This window comes from Podarcis pityusensis, assembly GCF_964106645.2.
Source record: "Podarcis pityusensis genome assembly, chromosome: 3".
NCBI lineage: Eukaryota > Metazoa > Chordata > Lepidosauria > Squamata > Lacertidae > Podarcis > Podarcis pityusensis.
The window spans coordinates 29,638,803-29,653,055 of record NC_138026.1 but is presented as its reverse complement, the minus strand read 5'-3'; the positions used below and the strand labels follow the sequence as shown (position 1 = coordinate 29,653,055).

At 47.2% G+C, this 14,253-nt stretch overlaps 1 long non-coding RNA gene across 2 annotated transcripts in view; it reads right to left on the bottom strand.

Moving 5' to 3' along the window:
• The window catches only part of LOC308472852, a 360,690-nt gene extending 346,991 nt beyond the window's left edge, over window positions 1-13,699 (bottom strand). For both annotated transcript variants that reach the window (XR_013983775.1, XR_013983776.1), the window contains exon 1: window positions 13,095-13,699. This is a non-coding gene — a long non-coding RNA (uncharacterized lncRNA). The remainder of the gene's footprint in view (window positions 1-13,094) is intronic.
• Window positions 13,700-14,253: the final 554 nt, after the last annotated feature.

The following is a 14,253-nucleotide window of genomic DNA, read 5'->3' as shown; positions in this document are numbered from 1 at the left end:
GCAAAAGATTCCTGGATTGGCAAGGGTTGAATTAGATTACCCTCGTGGTCCTTTCTAACTCTACGATTCTATGATGTGCAACCATCGAGGTGGACGGCCATTTGCAAGGCAAGCCCGGGGGGTGGTGCTCTGTCTGCAGTTCCCCCTTCCTCAGTGTGTTCAAACTGGATTTTAAGCATGTCAATGCAACCCCTCCTTGGTATTGAAGGAGTAGTGAGAATCTGAAAAAAGTGGGCGGTGAGCAGGTCAGCTACCACGAACAGCTTACCATGTTGGTGCTGTTGATGGTGATGGTGCACCGGAAGAAGTCACCCAGGGGAGATCAAATCTCCCCCCTACCATCTTCCACTCTGCACAAGTTCCATTTAAACAGCCGTCACACATTATCTGATGCCACCTCATCGGCTTCACGCAGCGCTTCCTCTCTTCATATTGCAACAATCAAGTAATTCGGAGTGTTTTCAATGATCAGCCTTGCATGGAGCAACCCCAGGGGCTGATTTAGTTCAGCATATTGTTCTCATAAGCAAGCAGACAGCAGAAAAGAACAACAGGTCCGATGTTGGCCAAATGTATATAAATTGCTCCCCATCTTTGACCTACTTTGGACCAATTGTACTGGCAATCACCTGGGGGAGAAGTGGCTCATGCAGTGCTAGACCATCATAACAGCATGAAACTCACAACCCATAAAACCTGTCGGTGGCTTTTGGAAGGTGGATGAGCTTCATCTCAAACTCCCTCAGCACAGACATTCCCAATATTTCCAGATGCTGTTGGACTTCAAGGTAGGATGGGAACCACAAGTCCTAAGATGGTTGCAGCAGTGACACTGTCCCCCCTCAACAGAAACTGATTGTTTTGTAGAGAAGAGGAGGAGAGAAAACAGGGTGGGTCAGAGGGTCACCTGTTGGATAGGAGTTCCAACAGAGCAACAAACTCCTCCATGGTTGTGTGCGGTAAGGAGGCCACCACCTTGCTAAAGCTAAACAGGTCTGGGTCTGGTCAGTGCCTGGATTGGTGCATGCCTAGGAACCACATGCCTGCTGCCCCCCCCCCCGGGTTCCATGTTGGAAGAAAAGTAGGATGCTAAACATGAAAGGAAGGAAGGAAGGAAGGAAGGAAGGAAGGAAGGAAGGAAATGAAGGAGAGGGAACTGCTGTAAGTGCAACTCCACATCGCTCGTTCATGACCAGAAACACTTGACAAAATTCTCCCTTGTAGAATTACAACAGAGGACTTCCCCTCCAGCCTTCATTGTATCTGGTCGTGTTGGGAAGCACCTCCAAGTTCAATGGAGACAGAGAGTTGACCCAAACCAATTGGTCATTGTGTTATATACTGCAGCTGTTTGTGTGTGTGCGTCTCCAGCTTCCCCACCCCACTCTCTCTGTAGAAATATAAGGGACCGACACAACTGTTTGCATTTTCAAACTCTCCTTGAGGGTGCGACTATGGACTCTTCTTAGAGGTGTGGCCATACGTACGGTCATGGTGAGACCCTGCACTACATCCCTGGGTGGGAGAAGCACTCACATCTACAGCGGCTGCTATGTATCGTATTTAAGAAATGACGATCAGGTCCATCTTGTGGTTTAGGTGTGGATCAAGAAAGGTTGGGGAAACAATGGTCAAAGCGTAGACTGACCCACAGGACTGAGCCTGCAACAGAGTGCTATGGATGCAGGAAGAGGGAGGTTTTGAACTGGCGGGGGAGACTTGGAGTGTTTAGGTCAGATTCAATTATGTCATCCTGAAAAGAAGTGGGACAACCTCTAGGGGTGAGGGAGAAATGCCATCCAGTTCACATTTAAAGCTGAGTTTATCAAATTCACACTTTGTGTAACAGTATGAGACCTGTAACACAGTCGTTGCAGCATCGGTCCCCCTATGGGACAGCTGCATATTCCTTCATTGCAGGGGGTTGGAATAGATGATTCTCAGGGTCCCTGAGAAATTTGAAATTTGCATTTATCTGAATTTTGCAATGCAGTTCTCCAACTAACCAATCTCCACAAATAGGCATATGTTAGGGGGAAGTGTATATAAAAATGAGCATACTGATGAAAACAACACACAAACATGCAATATATGAGGAGAAAACCGCTTGCCAAAATGTGTACCGGAGCCCGAACTGCAGGCAAATCCTGCTTATTAGGATAAATGCACCCTGAAGAATTAAATACACACACACACACACACACACATTGCTGCAGAAACCTGGAGTGCTGAATTTAAGATTAGAAAAATGAGAACCGGTGCTCTCGACCCACCGTTCTGGGTTGCGACTGCAAAAGGCAGAGAGCAAGCCAGGCGAAACAGCCAGGCAACTCAGCCAGCCAAAGCTGCAGCTCATTAGATTTAAATATTTTGCAAAACATATGCAAAGCCCGGTGGCAACGTCAGTGGCAGGAACTGCCGGAGGAAGCCTCCTCTTTCCGTTCGGGATCCAGACACGCAGTCGAGTCAAACGACCGGAGTCCACAGCAAGGCTGCTCAATGTCTCCGTCTAAATAAAGCCCCCGTCGGAATTAGCTATGCTGAACGAGCCTCGGCTGTATCATATGGAGGACGGGGGGGGGCATATGCTTCTGGTGGCTGCGTATCCGGAGGGAGCGCTAACCAGAACCACAGGATATTTCAGTCCTGGAAGGGGGGGCAGGTTGTGACGGGAGGGAAGTGAGCAGAAACCGTGCTATGGAAAGTAACTGGAGTCTTTCCAGCTTCCAGGGGCCAGTCAGTCATGAATATCCTGCCTTGGCCTGCGGAGGAAGCAGCCGAATAACAATTGGGAAAGGTTTATAACTGCAGGAATCAAGTGGTTGAAGCCAAAAGGCCACCATGTGATGCAACTCTGTGTGTGTGTGTGTGTGTGTGTGTGTGTGTGTACATATATATTCCTCTTTCTCCAGCTCCTACACACAGGAGTCTTCTTCATTTGCTGTGACCTTCCAGGAATGTGCTGACAGACACAAAGCGTTTGGCATGACATTCTGCCAATGGACTGGAATGACTGCTGGTGGGGTGTGTGTGTGTGTGTGTGTTTCATGCCTGTTTCCTGACAGCAGGGCACCATCTTCTGGAAGCTGCAAAGAACGGCTCAGGGCGAGGGTAGCCACTCACGGATTCCCTGAAAAGGAAAAAAGGAAAAGGAAGAAAATGCATCCCCTCTTGAGAAGGAAAAGGAAAAAGGAAAAGGATGAGGGAGTGCGTGGATTTGCATTAAATTTGCATTTGCTGCTTTGCACCTACGCGAGGAATAATGGCTGTGATTTAAATAGAAATGCAATCCATCTCACTGCGGTGGGCAAGACTGTGACCAGGTGTGCCTGCTCAGGGAATAACTGCCAAGGCCCCAGGCTCTCCCTTAGAATCACAGAACCATAGAATCATAGAGTTGGAAGAGACACCGAGGGTCATCTAGTCCAACCCCCTGCAATGCGGGAATCTCAGCCAAAGCATCCATGGCAGACGGCCGCCCAACATCTTCTTAGAAACCTCCAAAGTTAGCAAAGTTAACGGACAAACTGTGTGCAAAGGACAATAGTGACTTTGAAAAAGAATGGGAACTCTTTACAATATATTTGCAGAAACAACAGAAAGAAATGGTCTCGCTGGCAGGATTTAAATAAACGTTTACAATTTTATTTACAGAGAACAAGAAGTACAACAATGTGATACCATAATATTATAAATAAACAGCAGAATGTATCGTCTGATGTAATAAACCAGAAATGGTAGTTGAGGGAAGTCAACAGGGAAGGGGGGGAATTGGAAAATGTATGTTCAGCAATGATAGTGGATACTTGTTTTGAGAAAAGAAAATCAATGAAAATTATAAGAAAGATAGAAAGAAAGAAAGAAAGAAAGAAAGAAAGAAAGAAAGAAAGAAACCTCCACGGAAGGGGAATCCACAAGTTCTCGAGGGAGGTCGTTCCACTGTCAAGCTGCTCTTGTTATCAGAAAGTTTTTCCAAATGTTTAGTCGGAATCTCCTTTATTGTAACTTGAAGCCATTGGTTCGAGTCCTACCCTCCAGAGCAAAGAAAAAAGAAATATGTCTTTGGAAGAGGGGACGAGAGTATTATGGGTGTTGTCTCCAACCATGTCTAACAATGGCAGATTAGACTCTTGCATGGTTTTCAGACATGGTGTCATACACAAGTCTGAATGTGGGCCTTCCTACAACGTGGAAGCTGTCATGCATAAAGTAGACCATCCTGGTATCTGCAGACTGGGGAGATTGTTGTGAGGCAGTTCCCCAGCCCCTCCCCCCCCCCAAAAAAGTAGAAAAAAATATGTGTATTCATGGAAAGTATGCACCAAAAAGTGAAAGGGACATAGGGGGGAAATCATTATATCGCAAACAAACTGCCAGTACAAACCTGTATATTAGAATGAATATACACAGAACTGTGTACAAATTTCCGTGCAGACTTTTAAAAAAAAAAAATCACAAAAAGGAGTGAACTGAACTGAAAATCAAAAAAATGATAAACTGACATTGGCAAATTTATCCATCTCTAGCTACACATGAGTTTTGTCTGATTTCTTTATTTAAAACACTGGTGTATTGATTTCCCAGCTTAAAAGCAGTGCCCAAGCCACCTTACATCAACAATTTGGGGGGGGGGGGGGACTTGCAATAGCAGGAAGCAGGAAACAGCAAAAATAAACTTAATACCAAACAACCAGCCAGTCAAAATCCTGCAGGAGCAAAAAGTCTCCAACTTGGAGAGGAAGGATAGCAGGTAAGTAGCAAAATGCATCTCCAAGGGTCTGACCATAACCATGGCAACAGAGGTGGGTGTGTCTTGCATTCCCACCAATCAGACTTCAGATGCTGGTGGGACACCAGGTTTCCCCCAAATGATGTAAGTAATGGAATGGAATACATATAAACAATGGAGTGGTTAGGAAATTCAAGAAGACTTGACAAAATATGAACACTATCTATCTTTATGCCAATGCTTTTAGGGGACAATAAATTCGCATTTGGGGTACACTTCCTAGATATAATTGTTTGCCCTGGACAACTTTGGAGCACCCCATTTTCCCTACTTCTGACTGGACCCTGGTATGGAGCTTTCGTGGACTGAAAAATGCCACCTTATCTACAGTAGCGGGGAGAGCAATCATGTGAAGCCATCACTGGAGTAGACTAAGACAATGGCATTAGCATGATTAGTGAATTAACATCCAATCAGCAAAGACCTTTCAAAAATAGGCTACTCTGGTGGCACTGGGCATGGTAAAACAGCCCAGTCCCTCCGATTTGGTCCCTCAGAAGGGGTGGACAGAATAGAGAACACAAATACCTCTGGTTTCAGCACGAGTTACAGAGTGGCACCTCGTGGTCAAATGTACAAACTGCAGGCAATGCAGAAAACAATGACTCTGATTATAAGGAGTTGATATCAGACCTTGAAGCAAAAGTGGTTCAAAAACAGCCAAGGTCAGGGGGCTTAGCTTTTTCTTTTTCTTTTTTAAGCCATTATTTCAGTTGACACAGATGCTAATGGCGTGTTTCTGTAGCCCACTTCATCAAACCTTTGCCATTATGGAACGGGAGTTATTTTGAAGTGGTTGCCATGTGGTGACGCTGCGTTCCTTTTCCTTTTCATTGTAGGCATAACCACATCGTTTCACCGAGCCGTGTAACTCCTATTGGCTTATGTGTTTCTTGCATTTACATACCACCTAACCAGGGAGCAGGCCCCTCTCAGCTCTTACATTTGAGGAAACACATGTAGGCAGGCACTGTGAGGCGACAATCCTACGCACGTTTAGTGTGGGATCCAAATTGGTGCCCTTGCTCTCGTGGAATAGCCTGAGAGGTCCTCTAACAGAAGAGGAAGGAATGAAATTTGGCCAATTCTCACTCAGCCCTGCAGCCCTCATCACACCCTCAAAATCTGCTTCAGGGAGTTGTGGGGGTCCCTGCAGAAGAGAGTGGAAGGTGGTGTTGTTGGGAAAACGCTGGAGGAACCAGCAAAATTCCCTTCTCCTCCAAATGCAGGGATAGGAAACCTAAAGCTGGCTTCCGAGGTTTCTCCCTAGACCACACACCCCTCCCCACCCACAGATACCCTCCCCTGATTCCTGCTCTGCACCCTGCATGAGTGTTTTTGCCTAGTGGGAATTTATCCTTAACCTCTTCCAGTGCCATAGCATGGGAGGGGGGGGACACAATAACAGTAGCCCCTGGCGCAAAATTGTGAGGGGCGCAAAATTTCAAAACGCGGTGCTGCCTCAATGTGCCTCAGTGTGCTTCCATCGCTGAGCTCCGTTGAAAATGTCTTCTCCCTGTGAACCTCTCCGGACAACAGAGTCACTCTCCTTTTCTTATCTATGTGGCTGCGATCTCCTGGGTGACGTGGATGCTGTTTGGCAATTGAATGTGCATGTGTACTCCTTTGGTTACTCATGCTGGCCACATGACCCGGAAGCTGTATGCCGGCTCCCTCGGCCAATAAAGCGAGATGAGCGCCACAACCCCAGAGTCGGTCAGAGACTGGACCTAATGGTCAGGGGTCCCTTTACCTTTTAAAAGGCCTTAAAGGGCTTCGATCTCACCTGATCTCACATTGAAAGGCAAACCTACCTTATAGGAGAGCGGACACACTGCCGTCGTTTGCAAGCCACGCTTCTCCAAACTGCTTTGCAAAAAGTTTCACATTGTGGGGATGCAATAGAAAAATAGCACCCTTGTGCAAGATTGTGCAAGAGGAAGCATCTGCTGACTTGTTCCCCCACACGCCTGGGTCAGTGTCGCGCTGCCTAACCGCAAAGCTTACGCGGCTGTCATGCTGTCTGGAGCTTATATCCTGGTACAGAATAGTTATTCTAAGAAATGCAAACCCTAGCTGTTTTCCACCCGAGTGCTACACGTGTATATGCAACATGATGTAATGTGCGCAAGGCTAATAAACATGCAAGGCTGCTGGGAGAGAGAGCTCACTCCTTGCTTAAACCTTCACCCATGACTCCTCTTCATTTTTCCTCCGCACCTGGTGGGCTGGTTTCCCGACAAATGGTGCCTCGTGTGATTGCCTGAACGGCTTCCAGGACGCGTGCTGTCAAAGACGGTCCTTCCTGCTACTCACCCGCCCGGCTGTGGCTCAAGGCGCCTTCTCATCTTCGGATCCCCGGTGAGTAGCTATTTTTCTATTTTTATCATGGGTTCTGCGCTCTCCAACCCTCAGAAACAATTTTTAAAAGACATGCAGCACCTCCTTCGGGAAAATAAACAGCAAGTACCTGAAGGTGATCTAATTGCATTGATTCTGGCCATAGATGAACATTGTCCATGCTTCCCTGAGGATGGGACATGGGAAATTCCAGACTGGGATAGGATTGGCGACCACTTTCATGGCCATGGCCGCATAAATGTTCACGTCCTCAGTGCCTGGGCTAAAGTCCGTGGCTGCATGGCAACTCTTACGCCCAAAAACATTCTCTTGGCTTCATCGCAACCAAAACAAAAAACAGCATCTGCGTTAGACGCACCGCCTCTACCACCACCTTTTACACCTCCTCCACGACCGCCAGATTCTCAGCCTTCACCGGCACCGTCTGCTCCACCCATTAATCCTCAATTGCACCCACCGACGCCACTGGGGACTGCAATTAAACAAGCAGCCCCCCTCTTAGGTTTTTCATCTGGCACAGAACTTTTTCCTGTCTTGGTACCTGCTGGACCAGGGGGAGGGCCACCTCGTCATGAACAATTTGACTATAGACTAATTAAAGAGGTGCATGACTCCGTCCAGAAAAACGGCATCCAGGCTCCATATACATTGGGTCTGTTGAACACTATTTTTCAGCAGCCCTGTCTTCCGGAGGACATAAAATTGTTGGCTAGGACCATACTGCCACCGTCTGGAGTCATTGTATTTATGCAGGAATGGCAATTTCTGTGCCAACAAGAAGCCCCAAATGTTGCCATGGCTTTAAACAATGCAGCAGCAGCAGCAGCGGCCGCAGCTCCAGCACCTGCCGCAGGAGGAGCACCTCCCCCCCCTCCTCCAGTCCTTACTCCTCAGGACGTTATGCATGGTCTTATTGGAACTGGCAATTTTTTTACCATCGCCCAACAGATTGCTGCAGGCGCTGCATATTGGGAAGTTGCTACCCGCTGCGCCCAGACAGCGTTTCAAAAGGTGCCTGACACGAAGGGTGACAGTACGTCCCGTTGGGGTACTGTTCGCCAAGGTCCAAATGAGCCATATGCTGCCTTTATCGATCGCCTATATGACTCTTTGAAGCGCCAAATAGCAGACACTCAAGTTCAGAAGGTGATCTTGAAACAACTTGCCTTTGATAATGCGAGTGAGGATTGTAGAGTGGCACTTCGCCCTCTGATCAGCCAGCAAGGGATAAACATAGCCGACATGCTAAAGGCTTGTCAGTCCATCGGCTCAGAAAGCCACAAGGCACGGCTACTTGCCGCAGCTTTATCCCAGGCTGCCAACCCTATGAAAGACAAACTTTGTTTTGGATGCAATAAGCCTGGCCATTTCCGCGCACAATGCCGCTCCACTGGCAGTCAGTCTGGAAAGCGCCCCCCCTCTAAGTGTCCTATCTGCAAGAAAGGCTTTCATTGGGCAAATCAATGCCACTCAAACCCTGCTAATCAGAATCAAACCTCTAGCCAAGGACAATCATCCCAGAACCAGGGAAACCGGCAAACGGGCCCTCCCCGGGCCCCAGTAAATCAATAGGGGGACAATGTCTGATGCCACAACTTATTCTCACTCAGGATGTACGATTCCCGGTTCCATTTTGTCCTCACAAAGCCTTGGTTATAGCCTGTGGATTTGCTATAGACAATTCTCAACGTTGTCTTGTCTTGCCACTTGCCTCTGCACAAACTGTTGGGGTATATGCTGTGCCTGGAACCATTCAAGGACCCTATGATTCAATCACCATTACGCTATATGCTGATCGCCCCTGCCATCTCCCATCTGGCACGCCAGTGGCTAAAGTCATACTGCTCCTTGCGGATGCCACAACTCCTACAGATACCCCCTTAATTGCTGCAGCAATGCCTCTCACAGCTCAGCGCCCTACCTTAAAAATGACACTGGGTGGACGTGAGGTAGAGGGGGTTCTAGATACAGGGGCAGACGTTACTGTGATTGCTAAACAAGCCTGGCCTCCCGAATGGCCTACAAAGGCAGCTGCCCAAGTTTTGGGTGTCGGGGGAGAAACCCCAGCTTGTCAAAGCCTTCACCCAATTATGATTCAAGGCCCTTCGGGTCTTTCTGTCACCATTTATCCTCTCATTTTGGACATTCCTGTTTGTCTTTGGGGACGGGATGTTCTTGAAGCCTCAGGCTCTTCCATTCAGACAAATTTATTCTAAGGGCCGCCCCTGCACACCCGAGGACCACGCTAGCCCTCACCTGGACATCAAACACGCCTGTTTGGGTTGAGCAATGGCCTCTGACTAAAGACAAACTTGCAGCGGCGGCCCAGCTTGTCTCGGAACAACTTCGCCTCAGACACATAGAGCCTTCTTCCTCCCCATGGAATACACCAATTTTTGTCATCAAAAAGAAAACCTCTGGCCATTGGAGGCTCATTCAGGATTTAAGGATGGTAAACAACCAGATGCAACCTATGGGCGCATTACAGCCTGGTTTTCCTAATCTTAATATGATACCAAAAGACCACAAACTTCTGGTGGTAGATATAAAAGACTGCTTCTTTTCCATACCACTAGCCCCGGCAGATCGTCAGCGTTTTGCCTTTACATTGCCTGTTCTCAACAATGCTCAACCAACGGAACGCTACCAATGGGTTGTTCTGCCACAAGGTATGAGAAATTCTCCAACTTTATGCCAGCACTTTGTCAATTTAGCCCTAAAACCTTTCCGCCAGCGCCACCTAGAGGTTATTTGTTGTCATTACATGGATGATATCCTTGTGGCTGCACAGGACATATCAATGGAATTATTAAAAGACCTTACATCTGCCCTGACAGATTTTGGACTGTGTATTGCCCCAGATAAGGTTCAGCAAACTTTGCCTATGTTATATCTTGGACATAAATTGACACAACAAGCTGCCATTCCGGTTGTTCCCCAATTGTCTTTTCCTGCCCGCCTACGGCTGGTTGACCTTCAACAACTTTTGGGACACCTGAATTGGATAAAGAATTACCTTAATCTGCCTACTAGCACCTTGTCACCATTGTTTTCTGCCTTACAAGGACACAAACTACCTGGAGAAGTCATCCCAGTTACAGAAGAAATGCTACAAGCCTTACAACAGGTTAATGCTTTATTAAGAGACCGAATGGTGGATTGCATAGACACTCTGCACAATGTGCAGTTATCCTTGGCAATTTTTTCCACACCTTTGCTGCCTACAGCCATTCTCTACTCACAGAAATCGGCTGCCCCTTCGGGTGTCAACATTGTGGAATGGATCCACCTTCCGCATACTCCACCGCGCAACATTTATTCCTCTCCAGCGGCTGTAATGGATTTGGTAATTAAAGGGCGCGCTCGAGCAAAAGCCCTCTCTGGACTGGACGTTGAAAAAATTTACTTGCCTTTTTCACTCACAGAAACACAACACCTGATTTCCACCTCCGTGGCTACTCAAGTAGCACTTGTGGATTTTTTGGGAACCATCACGCATAATCCCCCCTCTGATCCACGCCTGTCTTTTCTTTCTCAAACTGTCTATACTTTAAAAACTGCTCTCTCTCCGACCCCCATCCCCTCTGCCCTTACCCTTTTCACTGATGGGTCAAAAACGCGGGGGGTGGTGGCATGGGAGGAGGGTGGAAAATGGAAAACTGAATTTACTGAGCAACAGAGGTCCGCCCAGCGGGCTGAACTTGCTGCTGTAATCCTTGCCTTTCAACTCTTTCCTGATAAACCTTTTAATTTGCTTGTTGATACACAATATGTGTATCGCCTTCTGTCTTCCCTGCCTGTTTCTTATATCACGCCTGCGTTAGATGCTGATTTGTTTGTTCTTTTTTCTACCTTGCAGTATCTTATTCAAGAACGCCGTCATCCTTTTTATGTTGCACACCTTCGTTCCCACACCAATCACCCAGGGTTTTTGGCTCAGGGAAATGCCGTGGCAGACGCTGCACTGCGATCTGAAGTGTTTTCCTTGTTTTCTGACCCTATTCTCTCTCATTCTACCTTTCACCAGCCTGCTAAAGTTTTGGCAAAAATGTTTAAAATCCCTATTGCACAGGCACGAGACATTGTCTCTCAATGTTCTATCTGTTCTAAGGCTCCAACCATGATTCCCTTTGATGCGGTGAACCCTAGGGGTACGTCCCCTCTTGCGGTTTGGCAGATGGATGTTACTCACACCCCTCTGCTCGCACCATTTTCAAAAGTTCACCTGACAGTGGACACCTCATCTGGATTTATCTGGGCCACCCCATTGAAGGGTGAGACCGCTCGTCACGTCATTCAGCACACCCTGCGCTGTTTTGCTGTGATGGGTAAGCCACAAAGCATTAAAACGGATAATGGCCCAGCCTATATTTCCTCTCAGTTTTCATCCTTTTGTGATTTATGGAATGTGAAATTAATCCATGGTTTGCCTTTCAATTCAACAGGACAGGCGATTGTGGAGAGGGCGCACCTGACCTTCAAGACTCTGCTGTCCAAACAACTTGGAGGTCGAAATGCCCCCTCTGCCGAGATTCCTTCAATTGTGCATACTGTTTTATTCACTCTTAACCATATTTTGTGTCCCCATAATAAGGAATATACACCGGCTGAGATTCATTTTCGAAAAGCAGAGCCTTTGGCTCGACCTCTTGTATCTTACAGACAGCTGCCTGATCCAACATGGCATGGTCCTGTGCCACTCATCTCCTGGGGACGCGGCTACGCAGCAGTGGACCTGGATGGACGGCCTACCTGGTTACCAGCGCGCTGTGTGCGACCCTGGCGAGCTTCTGCCTCGGAATGAAATTTATGACTCTGATTAAATAATATAAAAAAGGAGGGCATGTGGGGATGCAATAGAAAAATAGCACCCTTGTGCAAGATTGTGCAAGAGGAAGCATCTGCTGACTGGTTCCCCCCACACGCCTGGGTCAGTGTCGCGCTGCCTAACCGCAAAGCTTACGCGGCTGTCATGCTGTCTGGTAGAGAAGTTATTCTAAGAAATGCAAACCCTAGCTGTTTTCCACCCGAGTGCTACACGTGTATATGCAACATGATGTAATGTGCGCAAGGCTAATAAACATGCAAGGCTGCTGGGAGAGAGAGCTCACTCCTTGCTTAAACCTTCACCCATGACTCCTCTTCATTTTTCCTCCGCACCTGGTGGGCTGGTTTCCCGACAGCACATTAGAAGAAGTTCGCACTAAAACACTGGTAAATTCTGATGAGGACCTTTTTAAATAAAACCACCACACCCTGATGTTGAAATGTGGAGAATTGAAGACTGACAAAAATGAGAAACTGAATTGTCAGATTTTATACCACTGCATAGCTCAGTTGGCTAGTGTGCAGTGCTGATAATGCCAAGGTTGCAGGTTCGAGCCCCATATGGGGCAGCTGCATATTCCTGCATTGCCGGGGGTTGGACTAGGTGATCCACAGGGTCCCTTCCAGCACTACGTTTCTATGATTTGCCTATCTCTGCCTTGAGGCAGAATTAATAGTACTAACTATTTGAAGTTGAAATTGTAAAACCAATAAAATTTATTTACACACACACACACACACACACACACACCTAACTGTTTCAGAATGGCATGCTTGGGATTCTTGAAATCTTCAGAGCCAGGTCGCAGGGACAGCTGGCAAGAGCATCTTTTCGCAAATAACACCTTGGCCAAGCAAGTACAAAGTTGTTTTGATTCAAATCTCCCGTCACGTTTGCACTTAATTCAGCAATTCAAAATCTTGGCTTAGGGCGAAGTCAAGCTGAAGCTCAAACACATATTAGTCAAAGGCAAGCTGTTCCTTTGGATCTGACTTATTTGGCTCTGTTGCTCTTATTTCCTGGCAAACGAATGGCACTCAGGTTACCAACAGTGCCTAAGGACCATTTCTCTGAGCCCAACACAGACTCTACACACACACACACACACACACACACACACAACCTCCCTCTGATCACTTGTCTGTGTTAGAAAATAACTGAGGATTGACTGGATTATCCTTTGCCTTTGTTTATTCCTTTGTTTAAATGCTTCTCTTTTCTGGCTGCCTAACTGCAGCGTGGTATATGTATTAATCTTTTCCCTTTTTTTACCGTTTACGTATTAACTGTACACTGAGGGCTCGTCCAGACCCCCGTTTTCCCTGCCACTTTCGCAGCTTCATTATCAGGTGACTCCAAAATTCTGGGTCCCCCCCAAAAAAGTGATGCCATAGTTTTGTGCTAGTCTAGTGGGGACGTAAGTGGGCTAAGGTGGGGCTTAAGTGGGAATGCAAGTGGGGGCTGAAGGGGACTAAAGTGGGCTAAGTGGGGACTTAAGTGAGCTATGTTGGCTAAGGAGATTTAAGTTGGCTAAGTTGACGAAGGCAACTTAAGTTAGCGAAGGGGACTTAAATGGGCTAATTTGGTTCAGTTGGCTGAAGTGGTCCAAAGTTTTCTAAGGGGACTTTAGCAGGGACTTAAGCGGGCACACCTTTCCATGGATTGACATTTGCTCCGATTCAGCAGCAAAGAGTGGGTTTTCCAGGGGGAAGCGGCAAGGTAAACAGAAAACCTCTCAGACGGGACAAGCAGAAGTGTGGCTGCGCCCTAAAGCAGCAGTCCTGGCCCCACTTTACCCAGCAGTAAACCCCATTGAATTCAATCGGACTTACTTCTTAGTAGATACGGTTCGGTTGGTGATGTAAGGCACACATGCTTTTTACATGCTGTGCCCTGTCTCTGAGATCTGAAACCAGCTCTTCTCTGCAGATGCCAAACTCATTTACTTCCATTTGTCCTGGGTTATTTCAATCAGCAGTTCTCAACCTGTGGGTCCCCAGATGTTGTTGGACTACAACTCCCATCATCCCTAAGCTCTGGCCTTGCTAGCTAGGGGTGATGGGAGTTGTAGTTCAACAACATCTGGAGACCCACAAGTTGAGAAAGGCTGACTTAAATCCTATTGGCAGAATTGAATGCCACTGTCTCTAATTGCCCCTGGTTATTATGCTGTTCCTCTGTATGTGTGATGGGTCTCACTCTCTTGCTGTCAGCTGGTTATCACGTCCTGCTGGATTCTCCTGCACGTGCATATAGGAAATGCCAGAACAAAGGA